Here is a 24,646-nt window from a genome sequence, read left to right as displayed (position 1 = left end):
GAAGAAACAGATGTAGTGGGAATACCAATGGCAGGTGCAATTTATGTGCATCGTGGAAGGAAATGCTGCCAGAGCTGCCATTGCTGCATCTTTCCTATTTATTTTGAAGCACTGCCAGTTTTGTTTATTGTAGGGGATGCAGTGATTTTTGGAACACGTACCCAGGTTCTTCCTTTGATACATTCCATTTTGTGCGGATTGAATTCCTTTTAGTCACCTGTTCTATGTTGTCTAAATCCCAGGTTGTAAACTTGTGAAGGCATGCACTATCATTGGGTTGGTTGGTTGGTTGTACAATTCCTCTCACAATGGTCCATGACTGGGGTCCTTAAACAATATTAATAATTTTAATAGTTAATCTGCTACTATAAGACATACAAAACTCAAAATTCCAATTAAGAATATAAACACTCTAGGAAAAACTGAAAGAAGCAAATAGGTTACTTGATTGATTCTGTTCAGAAGAAGTCAAATATATATATTTTGCTCCAAAGCCCATGGTCCGTCCTTGTCTTCCAAGGTCTCCCCCTATAAACAGTGAATAGTGCTGATTATGTGGATATAATCCAATGAGAGACCAAGTAACATGGTATGCTCCATGTGAACTTTGACCTTCTAAGCATCCCACTGTGATGCTTTATTTCCACTTTTACTTTATATCCAGCAAAAAAACCCTCTGTTTTTTGGCTGAAGTAAAAGTCATGAGAGCAGTGTTTGTTATATAGGGAATTTCTTCCCCATTTTTATGAAGAGTGCAACAAGAGGTAAATTTGGGGATGGTTTCATTAAGGGCCAGTCTTAGAGAAACTTGAAAGGAATTTGACATCTGGGTGGCCATATGGAATGGGACACTCAGAGGCACAGACTTTCATCTTTGACTCCCCTATGGGGCATCTTAATTTGGTTTTAGTTTGGGCACCATCAAAGATCTATGGAAACTCTAAGCAGAGTGACAGTTTTCACTTTACAAACATCATGGTCGCTGAAATCACAATTCATGGTTTATCGCAACTGTGAGGAACATTTATGGGGAAAGAATGAAAAAATTATATTAAAAAAGACCTCTTAGTGTGAGGGCCAAGCGTAATGGAAATGCTAGTGAACAAATGAACTAAAAATTATTAGTAAAAGTGATATTCAAAAGTGATTGGAACATAATACTTATGTTTATTATTATGCTATTTCTTACTTGTATAGAAATGACTGTGGAAAAGGGTCACTTTCTTGTTGAAGTTGTTTTAATCACTTACAAAGGCAGAGAAGACATCTTCCCTGGGCCTGATTTACAAAAGAAGTCAATGGGAGTGTAACCCCTTTGGGGTTAGAGAGCATGGCTCCTTTAAATCTTTTTCCTAGGGGGACGGGGAGGGGGAGAGAAAGGAGGGAAACTTGGGGGTGTGGCTCTGGAGTTCCCAGGAGAGAAGGGCCGCAGGCTGGAAGCCCTGGACAAAGTAAAGCAGCAGAGAACCTGCCTGAAGCCTGGAAAGGACAGGGCGGCCGATAGGGGACACCCCAGGACAGGAGCCAGGAAAAGCACTGTGCCAGGGAGGAATTGCCCGAGAAGGACAGGCCAGAGCTGGACCCAGTATCACTGCTGCCCAGAGCTGCCTGGGACTGTGAGTACTGGGGCTTGTGGGTCTGCACTGGGAATAAGGAGGGAGGTGCTAGCTAGTTAAGTGGGGAGGTGGTCGTCTGTGGGGCTTTGCATAGAGCAGCAGAAAAGGGCACCGGAGGGGTTTGTTGGGGAAAGTTCACTGGCACTGAAGACGACCAGGAGCACCCAAGACTCACCACTGTACTGGAACTTTGCTCAGGACTCCTGAACTCAGACACTGCTCAGTGTCTGTCCTTTCAGACTTTGCTACCGCTGGGTCTGTGGGGCATTGGTTTTGATGCAACCCTGTTCTACTGCTCCCCCTATACTTCCCCTTGTTTTTCTCCTCTCATCCCTCTGTAAATAAATATCTCCCTTTGTTATATCCATTGTACTTTTCCTGTGGGGGTGTGTGTGTTCACTCTGGGGGGTTTGGAGCAGGTGCCCCTGGGATAGAAGGGATTTTTCCTGTTGCATTCCTGCATGCGCCTTCTCTTGGCCAGAGCTGCCTGCAGAGCAGACTCCACCATGGCCACGAGGGCGCTAAAGTTACAGGAGTATTGCTTAAGTTAAATACCTTTGAGGATCTGGGCCTTAAAGTCTCTGTACATCTGTAAAATGGGGATAAAAATACCTAATTTCTCCCATCCTTTGTATTTTTTGTCTATTTAAATCTTAATTCAGAAAAGTCAATGGGACTATCCACATACTTACAATTTAGGCATATACCCTCCTGAATCAGGGCCTTAGAATGTAAGCCCTTTGGGGCAGGAACTATCTGTGTTTGTGCCACACTTAGCACAATGGGACTGCAGTTTCAGTAGGGACAGCCAGGCACAATCGTCTTTAATTAATTAATTAATGATATGCAAACGTATGTAAAAGTACAACCAAGAGCTTAGGATTTCAATGGAGCTAGTCCTGTGCTTAAAGTTAGGCATGTGCCTAAGTGCTTTGCTGGATCAGGGCCTAAAGGAGTTCCACAGAGGACTATTTAACAGTCATGCTTTTGTTTTCTAAGATTGCAAAAATTGTGGAATCAACAGCATAACAGTGGATCACCTGCTTAGAGACTTCAGTCTTCAAGATACAGTTCTGTTCTCTAAGGGCACTAGTTTGGGATTCCCTGTCTCTGAAATTCGTTTTTATAAACTGGTAATAGTAGCATCCTTCGTGATATTATTAACTATGCATCTTCCATCTACGACAAAGGATTGCACATTGTTTGAAGTTTCCAAAATATGTTGTCATTTTTTCCTCTCAGCATATAGAAACAATTCATTATTTATTGCTGCTTTAAAACAGCATACTTTCAGAATAATTCCAAAATTGTACTCTCCATTCCTTTTGTGTTATAGTAAGCTTTTTGTCATGAAGGTTGTAAACAGGATTTGTTATCTTTCACCATTCAAACTCAAGCTTTCACATCAACCTTTCTGTTTCCTAATTACATAAGGAGGATGGCTTTTTATCAAAGTGTTTTATTTATAAATAACATTCTTTGTGTGGCTTCAGTGGACAAGTTATATTGCTCCTGACATCAGGCAGCAGCAAATTAGCTTTCAATTTAGTTTCATTCTAGTCGACATGAGATTTACTTAGTCAACATCTCTGAAATCAGAGCAAAAATAAGTCTCCATGGGTTTGAGTAATTTAGTACCTGAAACACAGGACAGAACACCTAGTGGCTCTTAACATCCTGCAGCTGCTGTTTAGATGTTCAACAAACATATGAGATGACTAGAGAAGACAGTGAAATGGTTTGAGGCTGTGATATGGGGATGGACCCAGCTTTGTCTACATTTCATAAGACCTGGATGCTGTTGCTGATTGATTTACCCAGTGTCTGACTACGACTGGGGTTTGGATTAGATTAGCTTGCTGAGATTTTCATTCATTTATGATGTGAGGCAACGCTGATAGGCAGAAGTAGCAGAAGTTATATCTGTTCCCTTGATTGAGGGGGCTTGCCCACCATTTGTTGGTTAGGTTTGCTTGCTAAGAGACTTACTGGATCCCCAGATGCTTCTAGATGTCCAATTAGCAGCCGTGTCCGTGAGTGTCTTATCTGAACTTGGCAAGAAATTTGTAACTTATTCTTTTGGATGTGGACATGACCCCTTTGTCACTTCAGGAATGGGTTACTGCTATGTACTCTGCATGAAACTACTCTAGATGGATTTTAGAAATTTGTGCTAGTGCACAATGTACTGGCCTGATCGCTTAATGGTGCTCATAAGAAGAACATTACACTAGTTCTCCATGATCTGCACTGACTTCCAGTTCATTTCCAGAAGCTGGTTAAGAGATTGTTTTTTGACCTTTAAACCCCTAACTGTTATGGGTCTTTGTTACCTAAGAAATTGAATCACTTTGTGTGTGCCAATAAATGTGTTATGATCAGCAGAGGCCCTCAAGCCTATAGTCCGTTCATTAAGTGGTGGTGGAGTGGAACCGGTGTGAATGCGTTTCACCAGGGAGACAGGTGTGAGGGGTCCTTGACCTCCTTTAATTTCCCAGAGCCCAGATATACTGCAGGGCCTATTTGATTTCCCAGGTTTTCCCTACAAAGGTTTGGCTTGCCTTGGGGCATACAGTGGGTAAAGAGGAAGGTTTTACTTTTGAATTCAGGGATTTCTTAGGCATTCTTTTTTGGTAATTTAAATACATTTCCTGTATTTTTCCCCTCATGCCTGAAAAATTGTTTTTACCTCATGCAGGCAGATGCAGATAAATCACATCTATTTATTGGACCCCATTTGGCGAGGAAGAGCTTCAAGTGACTTTCTGGAGAAACCTCAATGTTCTTGTGAAGATTAGAACTTGAGGATATTCTATCAAACTTTCTAAGGTAAGAGGAAAAATAACCATAGCAACAAAACAAACAAATATAAAACTATATGAATACTATTACTACACAGGGAAGAATCTTGATGAAATGTGAGTCATGATCCAGGGCAGCTTGCATTGAGTTTTACTGGTATGACAGGTATGCTTCATTGTTTATTAGCCAAGGGTAAAAATAAAAAAAACCTGAGGTGAACTACAGGGAATTAAACTCACATTTAAATAGGGTTACTTAAATAAGGATGTAATTTAGATTTGATTAAGTGATTGTATGTTATTTTAAATTCTATTTTTACAAGAATATTTTAATGAAATGTATAATCTAATTAATAAAATACTTGTGTGTCCATTAAACATTTGTTGAAATTCACTGGATATGCTACTTGACTAATAATTAACGATTTGTGCAACTAAATCTGTTTTTTAGATTTAATAACATAGTTACTGCATATTATTGTGTGCGACAAGAGAAGAATTTCCGATTAATTACAGTCCAGAAAAAGATGGAAAAACATATGAAACCCGTAATAACATACACACAGATGTATGCACAGGATATTCTCCCAAACAGTTATTCATGTTTTAAACTTAGTCTTGAATTCCTTGGCTAAGATTTTCAGCAGTGACTAGTGACTTTGGATGACTCAATTTTTTGATGCACAGTCTGAGACATCTAAAAGGGGCTTGATTTTCAGAGGATGGATGCTCAGTACCTTATGAAGTCTAGGCCCTTTTCAAGACTCTCAAGATGAGCACCCCACAGTGAATGCACGTAGCATCACCAATCATTTTTTTAAATCCTAACCATAATGTATTTATAATGGCCACAATCCCAAGTTAATGCCACTAGAGAGTCCAAGAAAGAGACAGCATATGTTCAAACTCTAGTGAGGAAAGAAAATTATATCTGTTTCCTTAAGTGAGTTTCGTGATTTCAAGGTACTGAACTGACATCCCTCAAAATCAAAATTGTGAGCAATGAAAGAAGATAGAGCACTGGTTATGATGGTACAAATTTTGCCACACTCTCCAATGCTGTATCGCAATCATGAACTATTAGAACCAGCTCTGTTTAACTTTCAGTGCTTAGTTAGTCCTTCGTCTTTCTGCTGAGATTGCCAAGGAGGGTGCCAAGTTTGATGTGGACACCTACCCAATAGGAATTAGACTGCGGGCTTGTCTACACAAACACTTAGTTTGTGGCAAGTTGTAGTATAAATCTACCTTGCCCTAGCCTGCTATGCAAAAAGTCTCTGAGTGGATCCTGCTGCTGTGCACTAAAAGTCCCCTAGTGCATCTGAATCTGCTTGTATTTCAAAGTAGGGTAGATCAAAGCACACTGTGGAACTTTTAGTGCATGGCAGCAAGGTCCACAGAGACACTTTTTGCACAGCATACTGGTGCGAGTTACATTTACACCCCAGTTTGCCATGGCCTAAGTGTTTGTGTAGACAAGTCTGGAGACCACAATCTTCTTCCACACAGACAGCCATCAAATGGCAAAGACATTTGACATCAAAAGGCAAATGCAAACTGAGTCTGAAACAGTAATCTAGGGGAGAAAGACTCCATGCTCTAGTGTCAGTTCCAGCGTGACCAACACTTTAATATGATGTTTAGACTAAGCTTTCAGTGAATGGCTTTTCCCATTTGAAACACCTCATTCTTGCTTAGATGTTTAACCAGTTTATAAAACCTATATACTGCTTTGTAGGCTCCAGGGCATGCCATGAGACACACTAAGCATGTACTAGACATACATTGCCTTAGACCCAGTGTTGTAGCAGCCAGGCCAGGTACTAACAAACTTCAACAGGACTTTATTTTTAAAGTGGAAACCTCTTTACCAAGCTGCTGCTGCACTCTCGGTAGCTCTCACTCCGCCTCCTCTACTCCCCCCTTCCTGTTTCCTGTCCTTTCAGACTCCCAACAGCCAGTGCTCCCAGTTCTAATAATTACAAGCAGCATCTAAACACCACACCCAACCCAGCGCAGCCCAGTCAAAAATTCAGATTTGTAGTATTTTCTTTGTGGGTTCTAACATTTCTTTTGGCGGCAACATCTGAAAAAGACGAGCAGGAGATCACACCAGCTTCAATCAACAACAACAATAATCTGGGACTGTTACATCAGCTAGAGAAAGCCCAGCAATGGCTGCTCAAGAGACTTCACAGGCCTTTGTGGAAAACATGGCATCTGTCTCACTGCTCCCTGGAGAAAAAAAAGAAGCTACTGCAGATATTGCTGCGATATTCAGATAAATAAAATGGACCCAGACAGTCATTCTTCACAGCATGGGAGAACTTTAAAGGAAAAGTAGATGCAATGGATGCTAAATTGGATAAATTAAACGAACGTGTGCATGCAGCAGAGAAAAGAATAAGCAACATAGCTGAAAGGGAAGCTGATAAAGAGATCTATGCAATGAGAAAGGTTGTTGTTTGTTTTTGTTTTTTTTTTGTGTTGGACAAAACAGAGAAATTAGAAAACAGGACTCATTGTACTTGTGTTAGAATTATTGGAAAAAGAAAGTAGAGAATTGGATAGTGTGAGTCTCTTCGTTCAAAAACGGATCAATGAGATTTTAAAATGTGACAAGGAAGAAGAAGATTTTGAACTAGGAAAACCCCAGATAGTCCAAAGGGCTAAATCTGGGCCACTAAGAGACCTGGTGATAATGCTGCTGAGATTCCAAGGTAAAGATTATCTGCTAACAGAATCATGAAAGACTGACAAAGGCTTAAATCAAGATCAGCAAATGTTCCTTTATTCAAACCTCAGCATAGAAATGTTGTGCACAGACAAAGAATGGAGCACGTTCACAGACTAGCTGGTGAGAAAGGGACTGGAGCTGGCAGTGTAGTATTAAGTTACTATTTGATTGCTAGAGAAATTTTTCCAACTCCTCTCAAAACTTGTAAAATTTTATACTATTAATCTCTCTGAGATTAAATCAGTTTGCAATTCCCCACCACAGTGCCTAAAATAGAAGACAGAAATTCCTATTGAAATATGGGATTGTGTCTCTTAAGAGTTGTCCGCCTGTTACTTATGTATTGTTGTGGAGGGCGTCCTCAGATGGCACTGTTACATATTGTCTTACAAGTTCTTTTTCTTTGTGTGTAAGCAGTATATAGTCAGTGAAGAAATGCTGTATTGTTGAGTTTTTTTTACATAGAGACTTTTGGAAGGAGCTGTTGCAAACAGTGAAAGTTTGTTATTTGCTTTTATCTCTCTAAATTGAGTCAGTTCTTGGGATAGAGTTGCTTCCTGGGAACTGGGCGTTGGTATTTGGGCTGAAATTTCTGAAAGATGGTATGCTGTATGTGCCACTGGCAATTCCCTCTGTTCAAGGATTGGTTTATATAGTATATGTAAAACAAGATATACTAAAAAATGCAAGGCTCATCACTGATTTCTTTTCCAATGGGAAACCAATCTGCAAGGCTCCAACATCAGCAATGCTTCAGCAGAGAAGTGAATAAATACTTCCATGTTAGTAGCGACATTTTTATTGTTGATAAGAGTTTGTTACCTCACGCAGTTTTTGTTTAACGATAGTGTGTGTTTGCAAAAGGGTTATTTCCTTCTTTTTGGTTAAAGTGGTTGCTTTTGCTACATTTATGATCAAGCACAATAATTTTGTTGGCAACGTGCATAACAGTGCCTATCCACTTTTGAAAATTTAGAATGGTCACTACAAATATACAGCATCATACTAAGGGAAGTGGTGCATTCTCTATCTTTTGAAATCTTCAGATCAAGACTGCATGCCTTCCTGGGAGACATGCTTTAGTTAAACACAAGCTATTAGACTCAGCAGAGGGGTAACTGGATGAAATTTTATGGCCTGTGTTTATACAAGAGGTCAGACTAGATGATCTAATGGTCACTTCTGGTTTGAATCCATTAATAATTTAAGACCTGATTTAGCAGAGCACATAATTGATTTTAAGCACATTAAATCTCAATAAGAATCAGTACCTTTGTGCAAAAAAAGGAAGATTTTTAAAATTAACGAAATATTTCCTTTCCAATTATGGGAAGGGATGGTAGCACCACTTATTAAGGATGTCCAACATGTCCTATTATAAACCCCTGTTTTTAGTTGCTTATAACTTTGCAAACATTAACAGTTTAGGCCAAACTTTTCCATATTGGGTGTCTGCCTAAGTTCGACATTTTTGGAAAAATTCAGCCTAACCAGTTCAGTCATTTCTGAGAATGAGATATGGGGAAAAACACATTGTTTTGCCCATGTGAAAAAAATCTTGAGACTTCTTTTAAAATGCCCTAGTGCCTCCCTGCTTTGGAGTAGTGACTTAAAATTTGGCAGGAGGGTCGCCTTTTTGTCAGGAATGTGCCTTTTACCATCCCCATGAAAATCTACCCAAATTTGACCAAGTTATAAGCCTGGAAAAATCAGTTGGCACATGCTCAGAAGAGACTTTGGTAGAGAATAACAGCTAAAATCTGCAAAGATTCCTTCCTCAATTGCTTGGGCCTCTCATGCTCCTAGTGCTGACCAGATGGTGCATGTGCTATCGACACAAAGCAACAGAGCATGCTCCAATCTGAGGCTCGAAAGGACTTTTTCTGTAATGACTGCTCCCAGTTTCTCTGGCCTATGCTGGGGGTGGGCACTGGAACTGAGACAAAGAAGCCCGTCTCTCCTGTGCTCTTAATGACTTTTCTGCTGGCACCCTGGAATGTGGAGGAGGAAACCATCTGATTGAAATGCAGAGGAGGCAAAATGATTAGGTTGGGTCTGGAGAGAAGCTCAGTATAGATAGCCCTCACTCTTACTCACATCTGCCCTGGATCTGTAAGAGGAGTGCCATCCTTCACCAGGAAGCAGGTGATATGTTTTTTGATGCCCATCCTGTTCTGCAGAGCACAGAAGTGCGAGCTGTGATCCATCTCCCAAAGGAACTGGATATGCGACTGGACAAAAGCACCTCTAGCCAGTAGTCATCAAGGTCCTGGAGCTCATCTCAGTTCTCCCAATGCTCTCTGCAGAGGGCAGATTCTCAGGGTGGCCATTCAGATGCTCCTCCAGCTCCATGACCTCCCACTGCAACTGTTCCATTGCTGCATCCCTCCTCTGGCTGGTTCCCTGGGTATAGTCATGGCAAAAGAGCTTTACATGCACCTTCCCTACTGTGACGTTAAACCCCATATTCTTCTTAGAAATATGGTTATGATGTGAATATGGCATAAATAAGATATACTTTATGAAAGATGTCTCATGTAAGATATCATTGGAAAGGTTATGATTTACTGGATGTGATTATCCAATTTGTATGCATGTATCGTTTCTGTATCTAAAGTTAGGAATATTGATTATGTAACAATTACAACTGTGTGTGTACTTGGGGGGAACACCCACCACACAGTAGGCAACCCTCCTGACTGACCCATTTAAGAAGGACAATAGAACTCTGAAGATACTAATCTCTCTCCTTCCTGAGAGGCGCCGGAATGTAGATGTGACACTACAAGATCAGGTGATAATGTCACCTGATGCAAAATGCCCCTTGGACACTGCTGGTACTTTTCCATTGTAGGGGAATGGGGATCAAACAAAGGATTCCCTCCTTAGGTAAATCCTTTTAAAGCTGGAGAAGGAGTTGATCTGGACTCTCCTCCAATGCCTACCCAGGTTCTTTCAGCAGTCCTTCTTCTTGAAGGGACAAAGGAACTAGCCTGAAAGAAAAGGCGGGGTGAGTCCAGATTGAGACAAGGGTCCAGTCTGTAAGAAGAAATAATTGGAACTCTGATTTACAGAAAATCTGCATCCTGCCCGATTCAACATTTAGGGTGAGAAATTACATTTTGTAACCTGTTTCTTTAGTGAGTTGAGCTTAGTTTGTGTGTTTTGTTTTATTTGCTTAGTAATCTGCTTTGTTCTGTTTGCTATCATTTAAAATCTGCCTTTTATAGTTAATACATCTGTTTTGTTTATTATTAAACCCAATTTGTACAATTTCTAACTGGGGGCAAGAAGTTGTAGCACATCTCTCTTCACATTGAGGAAGAGGGCAAATTTTTATGAGCTTGCGCTGTGCATATCTTTCTAGACAGCACAAGACAATATACCTTTGGGTGTACACTCCTAGGGAGGTTGGGCACCTGAGTGCTGGGGCAAGTCACTTAAACTGAGTCTTCCCAGAGCTCATCCAAGAGTCTGTGTCTTTCTGCAGCTGGGTGTGGCCCTGTGCTAGAGAAGGCTTAAGAGCCTGGCTCAGCAAGACGGGTTAAAGGGGGTCCAGGCTGGCAAAACAGGTGGGCTCAGTGGTATCTCAGTACATCAGGTGGCACCTTAAGGGGGACAACCCGACACACCCACGTCTCACCATCACTGCACTGAGGAAAAGGTGTGACTCTGCTCTCACCAGGCCAAAACTCCTTGAAGGACTCTATGAGGCCCACGTTCTCCAACAGGCTGTTATTAAAATGCCAATAGGCCCATCCCAACTGCCGGGGTTGGGAGAGTGACTGAGACGGGTTGGATCACATAAACCCCCTTGGGAATTGCCACCTGATGTGCTGAGACTACCTCTAAGCCCATTTTCCATGGCAGCTTGGGACTTCAGTACCTTGCCTGGTTGTGCCAGAAATGCTAGCCTGCTACAAACACAGACCCAGGTCTGAACCACGTCCCCCAAAAGCTGCAGACTTAACTGAAAACAGCTTAAGAAGTGCTCCTGTCTCCAACACCCAGCTACCCAGTTCCCAACGGGATCCAAACCCCAAATAAATCTGTTTTACTCTGTATAAAGCTTATACAGGTTAAACTCATAAATTGTCCACCCTCTATAACACTGATAGAGAGATATGCATAGCTGTTTGCCCCCACCTCCCCTGTATTAATACATACTCTGGGTTAATCAGTAAGTAAAAAGTGATTTTATTAAATATAAAAAGTAGGATTTAAGTGGTTCCAAGTAATAATAGACAGAACAAAGTGAATTACCAAGCAAAATAAAATAAAACACGCAAGTCTAAGCCTAATACAGTAAGGTGATTACAGATGAAACCTCACCCTCAGAGATGTTCCAATAAGTTTCTTTTACAGACTGGCCTCCTTCTAGTCTGGGTCCAGTGATCACTCACACCCCTTTGGTTACTGTCCTTTGTTCCAGTTTCTTTCAGGTTGCCTTTGGGGGTAGAGAGTCTATCTCTTGAGCCAGCTGAAGACCAAATGGAGGGTCTCCCAGGATTTTATGTAGTTCCTCTCTTGTGGGTGGACACCCCTCCCTCCCGCTGTGTAGAAACGCAGCTACAAGATGGAGTTTTGGAGTCAAATGGGCAAGTCCCATGTCCATGCATGACTCAGAACTTTACAGGTGGCAGCCATTGTTCACATGCTACCTTGAACGTTCCGGGTAGACTTTTTATGTGGATTGGACTCTTCCAAGGTTCATTGTCCATTAAGTGTTTCTTGATTGGGCACCTAACTTGCAAATTCCTTTCTTAAGAAGCTGACCAAATGCCTTACTAAGGCTACTTAAAATCAAACAAGTACACAGCCAATATTCATAACTTTGAATACAAAAATGATACATGCATACAAATAGGATTATTATATTCAGTAAATCATAGCCATTGTAGAGATATGTTACATGGCATATGCAGCCTAAAACATATTCCAGTTATGTCATATATACATTCATATGCATATTTCCATAAAGCACTATGGGGTGCAAAGTCACAGTGACCTTCACAGAACTCAATGATGGTCCAGGAAGGGGAGGAGTGGGGCGACAAGATGTTAGAGCATGAGATGTAAATTCTGTACAAATGGGGTTGGTGCGACTGTGCTGCCTTCACCCAGATGAAGGTGAAGGAAGTGGCATCATCTGGGCTGCTTGTCATGCCTAACATCCACTAGGGAGTATCAATCAAAAGTCCCCCTGAGAATGTGAGCAGTGGCCCAACACATCTGTTTCCTGATATTTCACGGGTGTTTCCTGATATTTCACTGTTAAAGTCCCTTCCAAGAACCAAGCACTCATGAAGAGCCAGTGGATGGAGGAGGCAGACCCTCTCTGATAGAAGCACACCAGCTCCAGGCTCGATACTGGGGTATAAATGTTGACATGGTTTAAAAGCAGCCTCTGTACATGGACCCAGAAGTGCAGCATGTGGCCTAGCCTTGGGCTGTAGGCCACGTGATGATGCTGTGAGGTGGCTGAAACATACTGTCACCCCTATTCCAGCCATCAGCTGGCTTTGGTGGCCAGATCAGTGAGAGTCTCCTGCAGAAAAATCACAGAATACCTACATGCTGAAAGGTAGGTGAGGATCTGGCACCTCCAGAGACTCACCCTACAACCTTGCATGGTTAATGAGGGAAAGATGAGACCCTTCATTGGGGAGAGGGCTGAGGATCATCACAGACAGTGGTATTTCCAACACCAGCAGGATCATGCAGCACCCCATTCTCCACCTTATAGCTGAGTAGAGTGCTATGGGAGATATGGGCACTCTGGTACTGTCTAGAATGCTGACTTTTTGGCCTCCCCCAGAAAGGCCCCCATGGAGTTGAGAACGAGATAGTAATCCCCCGCACCGTTGGAGAGTGAACTGCACCTTTGTCCCAGAGCTATGCATGGCCTCCAGGAATAAGCATAGCTTGTCCTGAGTTAGAGTGGGGATAGAGAAGTTTTGTGGGCTCAACAGAGCCCACAGACTCCTAGTCATCTTCAGTTGGGCACCTGCGTCATTCCAGCTTTGACTCCCAGGGAGGGATTGTGACGGGTTGGGTCACAGAGACCCCCTTAGGACTGCCACCTGGTGTGCTGAGACTACCTCTGAGCCTGTTTTCCCTGCCAGCTTGGGACTTCAGTACCCTGCCTTGTTGAGCCAGACATGCTAGCCTGCTGAAAACACAGACCCAGGTCTGAACCATGTCCCCCAAAAGCTGCAGACTTAACTGAAAACATCTTAAGAAGTGCTCCTGTCTCCAGCAGTCAGATACCCAACTCCCAATGGATCTAAACCCCAAATAAATCCGTTTTACTCTGTATAAAGCTTATACAGGGTAAACTCATAAATTGTCCACCCTCTATAACACTGATAGAGAGATATGCACAGCTGTTTGCTCCCACAGGTATTAATACTTGCTCAGGGTTAATTAATAAACAAAAAGTGATTTTATTAAGTATAAAAAGTAGGATTTAAGTGGTTCCAAATAATAACAGACAGAACAAAGTAAATTACCAAGCAAAATAAAACAAAAACATGCAAGTCTAAGCCTAATACAGTAAAAAACTGATTACAGATGAAACCTCACCCTCAGAGATGTTCCAATAAGCTTCTTACACAGACTAGACTCCTTTCTAGTCTGGGCCTAATCCTTTCCCCAGTACAGTCCTTGTTGCAGCTCAGGTGGTAGCTAGGAGATTTCTCATGACTGCCACTCCCTTTGTTCTGTTCCACCCCCTTATATATCTTTTGCACAAGGCGGGAATCCTTGGTCCCTCTCTGGATTCCCACCCCTCCTTCTAAATGGAAAAGCCCCAGGTTAAGGATGGATTCCAGTTCAGGTGACATGATCACATGTCACTGTAAGACTTCATTACCCACTTGCCAGCACACAGGTATACAGGAAGATTTACAAGTAAACAGATCCATTTACAACCAGTTGTCCTGGCCAATGGGAGCCATCAAGATTCCAAGCCACCATTAATGGCCCACACTTTGCATAATTACAATAGGCCCTCAGAGTTATATTTTATATTTCTAGTTTCAGATACAAGAATGATACATTTATACAAATAGGATGACCACACTCAGTAGATTATAAACTTTGTAATGATACCTTACAAGAGACCTTTTGCATGAAGCATATTCCACTTACATTATATTCACACTCATTAGCATATTTTAATAAAATCATATAGAATGCAATGTCACAGGGATGACTCCCCTCCACCTGTACATCAGCCAATGTGGAGAGCCCTCTGTGCGCAGGTACCACGGGGGGAGCCCAGCTGTCTGTGCGGCAGCCAGAAACCTGTGACCCGGGCCTGCCGAGCCCCCCATAGCTATGCCAAATGGTATGAGCCACTGGGGGAAGGCAGGACCAGACACACTACACTGCCTGCTGCTTGCTGGCTGCCTCTGCCTGCTCTGCTCACTGCTCAAGGCAGACAGCTGCTGTCCTCACCCCATCTGACACTGTGATGTCGAAGAGCAGAGCCCTCCAAAGCACGGGGCCTGGAGCGGTCACCCCGATTCGCCCTACCCAAGGGACGGCTCTGCCTCTTCCAGTTCAGGGGGAAGCAGCTGAGCCCCAGCCTTGTGCTTAACTTTGGCTCTATGACTGCTCTCCGAGACCATCTCCCAAGCAGCAATATTAGGGTCAGCAGGTGAGATGGGATCCGCCAGCAGTAGCACTTAAGTGCCACAGGAGGTCGCTCTCCTTCTCCCACCCCTGCCATCTCCCACTCCAAAGACCCTGCAAAGTGGTGGTCAGTGCACCCCCAGCACCCAAGTGGGATCAGAGAGAATACTTGGAGGAGGGGGTGGCCTAAAGGCTGTATCTGTAGGGGCTATATCAGTGACCTTCTCCATTTTGCAGGGGTCCGGCATTTCCTTAGGCGAGGCTATAGTGCAGTCTTTACTACCAATGAATAGTGAACAGTGTATAGGCTCCCCTCGTAGGACACCACAGATGACCCCTCACACAGTGTGCACTGTTGTATGTGAACAAGATTTAAACAAATGAACAATTCATTTTATTAGTTGGTTGTTCAGAATGGATGTCATTAGAATTCTTAGCCTAGAATATAATCTTATTTTTTGCCATTGCCTATTAACTTCTTTAAATTAGTTTTTTAAAATAATGGAATAAAATCATTAATACGTTTATGAGGAGGAAGGAAAGACCTTGCATATTCTGGCAACCTCTGTTAAAATCTACAGAGCTGGGTGATGCTTTCCATCCTAATTTCAAACTGTGCTATTAGGCATGTACTTCAAGTTCTTTGGTCAATGTGACATTCATACCCTAAATCATTTTACTGGGCTGAACTGGGAATTCTATGCTGAGTTGTAAAACTAGACAAAATATTCTAACAGATTGTTCTAAATTTGCTGGTGATAAAATGACTCGAACGGGAATACTCACATGACTAAATTAAGCTGGATTTGGTCCATTATGGTAGTAGCTCAAGTGATGGGGAATTATGTAACTGTTATGTTTGGAGGCAATAATGAATGTTTTCAGATCCATGATTATTAAGAATGTTAACCAGATGTTTAGTGAGCACAACTGTGACCAATCACTAATTAATATGAAATGTATTTGTGTCACTAAAATATTAGGATAGATTCCCAGTTTGAGATGAGATCCTCAGCCAGTACATAAATCTGTGCAGCTCCTTTGACTGTGTGACAGTTTAATATAGTGTGACAGAGTTCCTCCTCTGCCTTGGTGGGTCCTGCGCTTATTGGTGGATTTTTGCACCTGAGAGGTTCACGGCAGCCCTCAGTTTGTCCACTTTCTTGGCTCAAATCTGCCATTCACTCAGTTGTCCTCATCACTGGCCAGCATGGGGAAAGGAAGAAGAACAATCCCTGCAGTCTCTGCTGATCCACCTAGTGGATCGGGGAACAGGCCAGAGACCTTCCCCTCTGGTGGAACCCACAGTCCAGTTGAACTCCTCTGGTATCAAGTAGGGAGTTGGGAGGTGGGGGGAACCCGGTCCCGCCCTCTACTCCGGGTTCCAGCCCATGGCCCCGTGGATTGCAGCTGTCTACAGTGGCTCCTGTAACAGCTGCGTGACAGCTACAACTCCCTGGGCTTCTTCCCCATGGCCTCCTCCCAACACCATCTTTATTCTCACCACAGGACCTTCCTCTTGATGTCTGATAATGCTTGTGCTTCTCAGTCTTTCAGTAGTATGCCTTCTCACTCTCAGCTTCTTGCGCCTCTTGCTCCCAGCTCCTCGCACGCACACCACAAACTGTCACCTAAATAATATCTCAACTGGCAGTTGGGAAACCTGTGGTGCATAAAGAACTTTTATTTGTCTGGGATGGTTTTTGACCAGATATTTTTAGCATTTGGTCCACAGTTTGGGACGTTAAAAACAAGTCTGGACTTTCCACTGAAAATAGGCAATTTTGGGGGGGGACATTATCACCAGTTTACCGTGGTAAACAGTTATAAAGACTTCTGCAGTTATCTTCTCCTTGCTTCTCAGAATATGATAACAAAGGCCTGGAAACAAAAGGCACCTCTAACAGGAAATGAGTAAATTAATAAAATATAGTTTATCAAAAATATGGAAATTTTGTCTTTACGAGAGTTATAAGTTAGAGTATGTTGAATGATTGATCATTTGGAGTTTCTTAAATTAAGGGACTAAGCATTGACAGACAGGTGCATAAACATAAGATGTATTGATCGTGTCTGCACTGTATGAATATTCACACAGCATTCCCTAAACCCCCAGGGCACAATCCTGAGTTGGTGTGAATATGCATAGCTACATTGACTTCAAGTTCTCTTCATTAGTTGCTCCAAATTCCTGGCCAGAAATCTCAAGTGGTATCCCCAGAATATTACACAGCGCAATCTGTATCTATTTTTATATAATCTGCAGTGAAATTCATCATGATGTGAACACCCAATGTATAGCCCAATGTACCATTTAAGTTCTGCATAGGGGCATTATGATGAATCAGACACACACAGGTGTACCAGGACAACCTTATACATGGAGTAAAGGGTCTCCTTGTTGGCTTCACATAACCAAGAGCAGAAATCCATGAAGGGGGGAAACTAGGAGTGGGACAAGGTAAGGACTGCGTATCCACGATTCTGTGGTCCCCTTGGCTACAGCCAGACAGGGTCTGTAGATGGTATTTAAACTCTATGCCTTGGAGGCATGGATTCCACTTCCCTATCCCTCAACACTCCACAGAGTGGGTTTACGGAGGTGGAGTGCATTTCACTCAGGGGCAGAACCCATTGCAATGCAGGCTATTCAAAAGACTATGCATCAGACTCCTATTTGCAAGCTAAATATTGCATATTAAATATTCATATCCAGCAAAAGGTGACTACAGTCTATCTGTTATGCTATAGTGAACTTAGATGAGAACTCAAAAAGCACTTAGGATAAATAATACATGATTAACATGTCATACAAAGCAGTGCATAGTGTTATTTTAATTTGTTTTCTTTTTCTTTTTTCTTTCTTAGTTTTTGTCCTTATACTTTTCACGTGATATTATTTAACCTCAGTTCTCCTATGAGTAGGGAATAACTCTTGTTTTATTTATGGGCTGTGATAGAGTTCAGTCTAAAAGTTAATAACAAAATTAAGTGCTGTACTGCTGTATCATTGTGTTGCTGACATTTAAAAGAAAGGGACTCTAGGTTATATTTGTCTCTTTTTCACACACACACACACACGAAGTATATCTATTAATTAAAATGTGTATGATTAATATATTCATTTAAATACAAATGGAGCATTAAGAGCATATTAATAAATATTCAACTACTATTTAATAAAATGAGATCCTATTATAAACAGTGTACATAGTAATAGTAATAGAAGAAGAAGTAACATTAGCCACTAAATCAAAAGGGACTGCATGAGTATAACTGAGGACAGAATTATTAAGAGCTATTCTTAATAATAAATCGGTATGTATTTAAGACTACATTCAGTCAAAGTTTTCTTACTGGTAGATCACCCCCTCTCGTTCACTGTTATGTAAGGAAACAATTGTCCTGTCAACAGTTTTGTTTGTTGGACCTTTAATATTAGCTGAGAGTTGGATTGCCCTCTCACATGGTAAAACCTTTGGCTTGGGACTCTAGAAGAGGAGCAGGTTGCTACCAAATCCCATAAATCCCCATCCATGAGGAGGCACTGTCTTCCACACTACTCCGTGCCAACAGCAGTTCTGGCCCTACTCCTTGACAGCACAGCTTCATTGTTACCAGTGCCTGCCCTGGTTACAGTTGCCTGGAGCAGCTTGCACAACGAGGGATCCTCGTTGTGCAGGAGAGTCTGCAGTCCTGGGGGTACAGCCCTGTTCCTGCCCCATGCACTCTCCTCCCGACCATCCAATTGCTGCCCCTGCCGGCACAGAGATCTTAACACAATAAACCATCCTCTGTGAGGTCTGGGCAAGGAGGAAACTCTGACACAGAGGTCACTGACTTTTCCTTCCACATGAGAGGTTGGAGATCCTCTATTCATGCTATCTTATGATGATGAAATATTAGGCATTAAAGCTAGCATGCAGCATGTTGTCAGTCATTTAATTTAATAGCTTTCATCTTTAGGTTTCCAGCCACTTCCATCCCTTCTGAAGTACATAATTAAAAACAAGCTCTAGACTTCCTACAGGTATATAGGCACAGTGGTCAACAATAAAAAGTAATCATTAACAAGGGTCTCAAACTGTGGTAACTGAGATACAGTCATATTTCCCTAACAATAGATACTGCAGTGTCTCAAATACTATGGTATAGTAACTATTGGTAACTGATGACTTTTTAATAGGATTCACTGTATTCCTTTTATAACTTTAGAAAGTATGTCATGGGAAACGAACTCCAGCCTGGGAGTATTGCCCGTGTGAAAATTTCTGGCCCAAAATTTTCTGGTTTTGATTTTTTGTCAGAGTTGAAACTTTTTGGGGGGAGGGAGAGGGCAGGAAATCCTCTTTTCTGACCAGCTCTACTCAGCACCTGTTCATTTAATATCAGCGATGTCATGTCCATGAAGAACATTTATGTATCAAACTCAGCTGACTGATGTAGGTGCAGGTTTGTAAAATTTAAAAGGACTTGCTTGAAACATATTTCAATGGCCCTGCAGGATTACTGTTTCCTTACCAAAACATTCCATAACATTAATATGAAATGGGTCAGTTCTTACCTTGATTGACATGGCAACCAAATTTTAATGTTATAAAAAAGAAGGCTTCTTTGAGCAAGGAAACATGTCCGGTGAAATGTTAGTCACATTATATAAAGCCTAACAAAGTTAAATCAACATGACAGCACGCTTACCTAACAGCAAGAAGAGCACAGGACATCAAAACATTCAAATATATAAAATACAAATATGTTTTTCTTAATCATTCATATTAATCTTTGTATACATTCAGATACTTTCTTATTTTATTGATTATTGTATTTAAATTGCTAAACTTTCTTTAACTTAAAAAAAATGTATTTTTTCCCAAAGAAAATACTCTGTATTGCAGAATACACACAGGCAGATTCTATTGTCAGTTTCACTGATGTAAACTTGGAGTAAGTCCATTGAATCCCATTAAAAGAAACTGGGCCAAAGAATCTATGCCAGACAAAATTAGGAAGAATTTGATTAAATTTAAAATCTGCAAATTAATTTAAGAAGCAGCTGATGAATACTGTTACCTTAACGAAAAAAAACGACATTAAAAATGAATAATTCTTTAAGTAATCGAAGTTAAGAGATGTTATACATTCAACCAGTATTGCATATGGGCTATATATCAGCTATTCGGAATATCTTTAGTAGCAGCAGCTTCTCGTCAGAACATTGACCTAGTGGTACTGATCTGCATTGCCATGTGAGAAATTTAGTGGGATTATTTTATTCCAGTCTCTTAATCCTTGAGCTTTCAATAGGAAACTTCTCTTTGACTCAGTAGAAACTTCCAACTGAATACAGATGAATTGTGGTTTTATATAGCTAGTAGACCTAATTCTCATTTACACTAAGGTCCCTTTATACCATTCTGGCTTTGCATAGGGGCTTTAAAATGGATGTAAATGTAATTTACTCTAACTTTTAAGGCCTCTTTACACTGCTGGAATGGTGTAAAATGGAATTAGAATAAATGAGAAACAGACCTGTTTTTTCTTATATTGTGGCACTTCTTGTGTTTTTAATCATGTTTTTATAAAGTATTTATTATTAACCCAGGGGTGAGGAAGAAAGGAGATGCATGCTGTATACATTGAATTATTATTATTTCTTCAAGGTTGCAAAATCTCACTGAAGTGTCTTGTAAATCTTCATTGCCAAGGAATTAGACCTCTACCTTCTCAAGTTCCTATTCATGGACCTAAATTATAAAAGGTTTTTGGCAGCTATCCTTATTCTTCCAGCATGTAAGTAGTCATACTTAGCGCTATTCCTCTTAAAAACATTTTACAAGCATTAACTAACACTAATTAATCTCCATAATAGCCCAAGGAGGAACAATGAGTAGATATTATTGTCCCCATTTTAAAGATGGGGAACTTGATTATACTTCCATTTATGCTCATATAAATCTGGAGTAACTCCACTGAAGTGAATGGAAATGACACCAGGGTAAAATCGATGTGCCGTCAGAATCTGGCCCAGGGAGACTAAAACAGACAAGTAAAGTAATTTGCCCAAGGGAGGGAGTCATTTTCAAAACTGGCATTGGAAATTAGGATTTCCCACCTCCCAGACCTGAAGTCTGACATCTTACTGTACAAAAGCAGAGATTTCTGAAGTTGGTAGCATCTGCTTTAATTGACAGATTAGAGGATTGTTTTTCTCTAATAATTGTACAGATTCAGTGATTCTTGTGAGTACAGATGTTCCATGCTTATTTCTTAAAATTTGTAAAATACTTCCTTGCTTAAGACAATTTTGCATAACAGTGCTCAGACAGCATGCAAAATATGGCATATGTGTGATTGTTATGCACTGGATTTACAATGCTAACATATTTGACAGTAATAAAAAATTGGGGTAAGGTCCTAGGGAGGTAAGTTATACATTTGTATGTTCTTTAAACTTTGATTGTAGGGGCCTGCTGTATGATTATTGTCAAACCCAGAGATGCAAAGAACAGCATGCTTTCAAAAGTCTTTGCCAGTGGCTAAGACCAAAGCTTTTAGGAATGACACTCTCCTTCTGTGAGCTTTGATATCAATTCTCAAAAAAAATTAATTGATTTTCAAGTGAAGCAATTAACACTGCACAAAAAGACTAAGTAAAGTCAAACAGAAATAGGTTGGTGAGCGGATACATCAAAAATATTATATCAGAACTAGGGCTGTCAAGCGATTAAAAAAATTAATCGTGATTAATTGCGCAATTAATCACACTGTTAAACAATAATAGAATACCATTTATTTAAATATTTTTGGATGTTTTCTACATTTTAAAATATATTGATTTCAAATACAACACAGAATACAAAGTGTACAGTGCTCACTTTATATTTATTTTTGATTACAAATATTTGCACTGTAAAAAAACAAAAGAACTAATATTTTTCAATTCACCTAATACAAGTACTATAGTGCAATCTCTTTATCATGAAAGGTGAACTTACAAATGTAGAATTATGTAGAAAAAAACCTGCATTCAGAAATAAAACAATATAAAATTTTAGAGACTGTAAGTCCACTCAGTCCTACTTCTTGTTCAGCCAATTGCTCAGACAAACAAGTTGGTTTGCATGTGCAGGAGATAGTGGTGTCTGCTTCTTGTCTCCAATGTCACCTGAAAGTGAGGACAGGTGTTCTCATGTCACTATAGTAGCCGGCATCACAAGATATTTACGTGCCAGATGCACTAAAGAGTCATATGTCGCTTCATGCTTCAACCACCATTCCAGGGGACATGCATCCATGCTGATGACAGGTTTTGCTCGATAACAATCCAAAGCAGTGAGGACCAACGCATGTTCATTTTCATTATCTTAGTCAGATGCCACCAGCAGAAAGTTGATTTTCTTTTTTGGTGGTTCGGGTTCTGTAGTTTCCTCATCAGAGTGTTGCTCTTTTAAGACTTCTGAAAGTATGCTCCACACCTCATCCCTCTCAGATTTTGGAAGGCCCTTCAGATTCTTAAACCTTGGGTCAAGTGCTGTAGCTATCTTTAGAAATCTCACACTGGTACCTTCTTGCGTTTTGTGAAATCTGCAGTGAACGTGTTCTTAAAATGAACATGTGCCGAGTCATCATCCGAGACTGTTATAACATGAAATATATGGCAGAATGTAGGTAAAACAGAGCAGGGGGACATACAATTCTCCCGCAAGGAGTTCAGTCACTAATTTAATTAACACATTTTTTTTAACGAGCGTCATCAGCATGGAAGCATGTCCTCTGGAATGGTGACTGAAGCCTGAAGGGGCATACAGATGTTTAGCATATCTGGCACATAAATACCTTGCAATGCTGGCTACAAAATGCCATGCAAATGCCTGTTCTCACTTTCTGGTGACATTGTAAATAAGAAGAGGGCAGCTCTACCTCCTGTAAATGTAAACAAACTTGTTTGTCTTAGCGTTTGGCTGAACAAAAAGTAGGACTGAGTGGATTTGCAGGCTCTAAAGTTTTACATTGTTTTGTTTTTGAGTGCAGTTATGTAACAAAAAAATCTAAATTTGTTTAAATTGCACTTACATGAGAAAGAGATTGCACTACAGTACTTGTATGAGGTGAATTGAAAAATACTTTTGTTTATCATTTTTACAGTGCAAATATTTATAATCTAAAATAATATACACTTTGATTTCAGTTACAACACAGAATACAATATATATGAAAATGTAGAAAAACATTCAAAAATTTTAATAAATTTTAATTGGTATTCTATTGTTTAACTGTGCAATTAATATTGTGATTAATCGCGATTAATTTTTTTGAGTTAATTGCGTGAGTTAACTGTGATTAATTGACAGCCCTAATCAGAACATGTCATCAGTAGAAACCTTTGTGAAAAATTAGACAACATATGCAGATAGCATATGTAAGAAAGGCTGCATGGTCTAGATCAGGGGTCAGCAACCTTCGGTACACAGCCCATCAGCGTAATTCCCAGGCGGGCTGTGAGACATTTTGTTTACATTGACCTTCCGCAGGCACAGCCCCCTGCAGCTCCCAGTGTCCGCGGTTTGCCATTCCCGGCCAATGGGATCTGCGGGAAGTGGCGGCCAGCACGTCCCTGTGTCCTGTGCTGCTTCCCACAGCTCCCATTGGCTGGGAAAGGTGAACTGTGGCCCCTGGGAGCTGCAAGGGGCTGTGCTTGCGGACAGTCAATGTAAACAAAATGTCTCACGACCCGCCAGCAAATTACCCTGATGGACCGCATGCCGAAGGTTGCCGACCCCTGGTCTAGATGCTAAATTACAGGGCTGGGATCTATATATTTCTGAATTTTAATCCTGACTCTACAGCTGACTCATTCTATGACCTCGGGCAAGTCATCCATGCCAACATTTTGAAACTACTGCCTAAAGTTAGGCACCTGAGTCTATATTTAGTCTACCTTAATAAGTGATCTGTGTTTTCAGAGGTGCTGAGATATGTTTCCAGAACTAGAGCAGGAAATTTTGCATTTCTGAAAATATTTTCATTCCAAATGGGAACAAAATATCAAAAGTGGAAAACTTCTCAGAGAACACAAATTTTTCAAAAACTTTGGAAAAACCTAAGTGGATTTAAAAAATAAAATTCGAGGCTTACCTCCCCATGCTTCCCTTCTTCACAACAGGCCTCCTGGCAAGCAGCTGGAGAGCCTGCGATTGGGAGCTTCCAGGCTCTTGGCTCCTTAGCAGTCCACTTAGCTGGCTGTTGAAGAGCCAGGTGCCTGCGAACTCTGGAAGGTGGGCCCACCAGGCAGGCTGCCGAGGAATCAGGAAGGCAGGTGAGATGGCAGAGAACTAGACATGCTTCCTTTAGAATCTTCGCTGATTTTTATCATCGCATGGAACGTTTCAGTTTCGATGAATTGGTGTTCCATCGGAAAATGTCCAACCAACTCTATCTATAACACGTATTGCCTTTGGAAACAACGTATAGACATTTTCAGCATGTGCATGTAATGTAAGGCTGTTCCTTGTGGTTGTGAGAAAGTGGTTTGTTTGAGGGGGAGAACAAATAGATTTCATAATCCCTCAACCCTTCTTGAATGCACATACACTTTGCAGGATATTGACACACTGCATGGTAGTATAATATCTAATCACCTCCCTTGTCGGCTTGGGAAGTGTTAATAGGGAAAGGAAAAATTCTGTCCCGTGGTAACCTGTTAGCAGCACATTGCTGCAGTGCTAGGGGTGGTGGTAGGAGGGTGTGGTGAGTATGACTTAATACTTACAAAGAATTTTGAAGATGTTAAGAGTAGAGCATGATAACTCACGTCCAAGTACTTTTAACATGACTAGTATGTATCCAATCCTAAT

The 24,646-nt window shown here is 41.0% G+C and overlaps 1 long non-coding RNA gene across 1 annotated transcript; it reads left to right on the top strand.

The window, feature by feature from the left end:
- The first annotated feature begins 4 nt into the window (after window positions 1-4).
- Window positions 5-24,136, top strand: LOC122464236. The gene is made up of 3 exons (XR_006288178.1): window positions 5-15; window positions 10,945-11,051; window positions 24,121-24,136. It is a non-coding gene; the product is annotated as an uncharacterized LOC122464236 (long non-coding RNA).
- Window positions 24,137-24,646: the final 510 nt, after the last annotated feature.

This window comes from Chelonia mydas, chromosome 2 (genome assembly GCF_015237465.2).
Source record: "Chelonia mydas isolate rCheMyd1 chromosome 2, rCheMyd1.pri.v2, whole genome shotgun sequence".
Classification (NCBI taxonomy): domain Eukaryota; kingdom Metazoa; phylum Chordata; order Testudines; family Cheloniidae; genus Chelonia; species Chelonia mydas.
This window is presented reverse-complemented; position numbering and strand designations above follow the sequence as displayed.